Raw genomic sequence first — 2,666 nt, forward strand, 5'->3', positions numbered from 1 at the left:
CGCTGCCCCTGCTGGTGGTAGTGGGGAATGGCAACTGTTGGTCCCTTCAGCCTAGAGATTTGAATAGGCGATATAGTGTATCCTGGAGCTTCCAGGCCTAAGTGAACTTCCAATAGGGTTGGACCTTACTTGAGTTGCCAGAAGTTCACCCCTTGCCAACTGCCTATTTAGTATGGGATGAGTGCTTAATCAAGTAGCTGTCTACCTTTTCTGCCTCATACGGTCTGCAAATTATTCTTTGAATGGTATATTTTGTTCTTCAAACTCATTCTGAACCTTTCAATCTGAAGTTATGATGTGTGTCTTATACGGTCTTCAATGTCAAGCAGTTGAGATTTACATCTTAAAACACTTTGATAGCTAGTTACTTAGAAAAGTATTAGAAAAGCCAGGCATGGTGGCACATGCCTTTCACTCCTGCACTTGGGAGCCTGAGGCAGGAGGATCCACACAAGTTCAAAGCCAGCCTGAACTGTGTAGTCATACCCTATCTCAAATGGCCAAGAAGAAGAAAAGAAAAAAAAAAAAAAAAGAAAGAAAAGCATGAAAAGATGAGAAACTTTTGAAAGAAGCATATTTTAATGTGAAAATGGGCATAATTATTTATTGATTATAAAATTTTAATTTTCAATACTAAGCAATGATACATATTTATTGGTGTATACTTGACAACTCTAAATTTCAAAATTATACCACATAATATAATGATTATCAGTTGAAGCAGACATAATTAATTATATAATTAGAGTGTTTTAATTTGATTAGGCAGCTGCTTAAACCAAAGAATATTGATGTAGCACCTATCACTTTCCAGTAACTTTCTAGTAGTAATATTTTTGATTTTGGTCTTAAATTCACTTTCTCCTCTGCCATTTCAGTTAGTTCTATCTCATATTATCAATGACTCTGGAAATAAAATGACTGCTTAATTGTAAATTAAGCTTATTGTGATTCTTGGGTCTTTGTCACAGTGCACGAATTCAGCACCTTCAAAATATATACAGTCATCAGCTATACAACAGTGCAGTTACATAACAAGTAAAATATAGAACAATTTGGAACATATGACTGATGTAGCACATTGCTTGATTCCATGTATGATTTCCCCACCATAACTCTTACTTATACAAATTGATACAATAATATTGAGCTAAGAATAAATCAATCCTCTGTGGTCTCCTAATAAGCAATAGGCCTAAATTTTACTTCAATATAAATTACAGTTGAATCCTAATCAGGAAGAACAGGTGTCCATATTTAATACACTAGCACAAGTAAAGTTGATTCATTAAAACTGCAAAATGAATTTGTGACTGATATCATTTCTTGGAGTCCTTAGAGAAACAACTGCTTTTCTACTGCTAATTGTGAAATCCACTGAAACATCATGTTTCTTCATTTATAAAACAAATTGTCTAACAACTCCTGAGAAACTCCATTCTTCTGGTTGTGACATGATTTCAAAATCACACAATTTCCCAAGCTTATCAATCATGTGCATCTTTTCAGGTATATATTTGTGTATACTGTTGTCATAAAAATCGAGCTACTTTCCTAATCCTTATTTGTTTGTTTTTGTTTCCATTCTTGAAGAGTTACAGTCACCACAGTGCTAGAACATCGTCTGGAACCTAAGAAGTCTAACAGCTTCCTGGTGTAAATCAACATCTGTTCTCCTCACCCAACCCAGCCTTTGTTGTTCATGGATTACACTAAAGGGAACCTTGTATTATGTGAACAGCTCCTTTGTGGAATTTCTGCTTGATCTTCATTTTCATTGACAGTGCCTGTTGATCATTATAGCAATTCCATTCCCAGAACCTGTGGGATAAGTAACAGCAGATAGTTGAAGATAGCACTGTTTTTATCACTGGTTATTTTGATAAATAGCGAACTGCTCATGTTAGTCCTTTTTAGCTCTATTTCCTCAGATAACTGTGAAAAACACTTTATGTTGACTATTGAATATTTTTGTTAAACTTCAAGGTCATAAAACTACCACAGAATACTTCCATTACATGTACAGACTCCTGGTAGTATATTTCATTATTATTAATTTATTTTATATTTTATTGATTATGAGAGCAATACCCAAAGCAAAACATACACAGAGAGCTTTCTAAACAATTGGGAATCTCAAAATGTTGTTGCTGAATTTGGTTAGGAAAAGGAAAATGAATTAAATTTTATATTTCCATGCATTTGTGTTGTCCAGGAATTGTCAGAATTGAATAGTCTTTAAGGCTATGACAATAGTGTTCCCAAAGTGAAACCCAACAGAAAAAGATCACAGGCGTGAGGAAAGATAAGGACAGCCATATGCGGAGTTTGATATTTTCTTTCTTTAAGACGTCCCTTATTTTTCTCTCCTTCTGCTGTTACCAGGTACAGGAGAATTCCATAGAAAGTGCTTGCTGTGGAATAGGTTGATAGTGAAGCAGTGTTTCACAACAGATGGAGGTAAGCCCATCCCTGTCATAGGAGCTGGGAGAGTGATAAGAAAGGAGGCCCTCTGCTTACCAGCTTACAGAAAAGTATCATTTATAGCAATAGTACAGATTCTTCCAAATATTTGTTTCCTAAATTCCTTCATTTGGTTTTATGTTTTCAAATGCTTCTTACAATTCTCCAATGAAGTCACCAGGGCTTGAAGTATTGGGGAGAAA

Source organism: Chinchilla lanigera, unplaced genomic scaffold (assembly GCF_000276665.1).
Source record: "Chinchilla lanigera isolate Chin_1 unplaced genomic scaffold, ChiLan1.0 scaffold00447, whole genome shotgun sequence".
NCBI classification, from domain to species: Eukaryota; Metazoa; Chordata; class Mammalia; order Rodentia; family Chinchillidae; genus Chinchilla; species Chinchilla lanigera.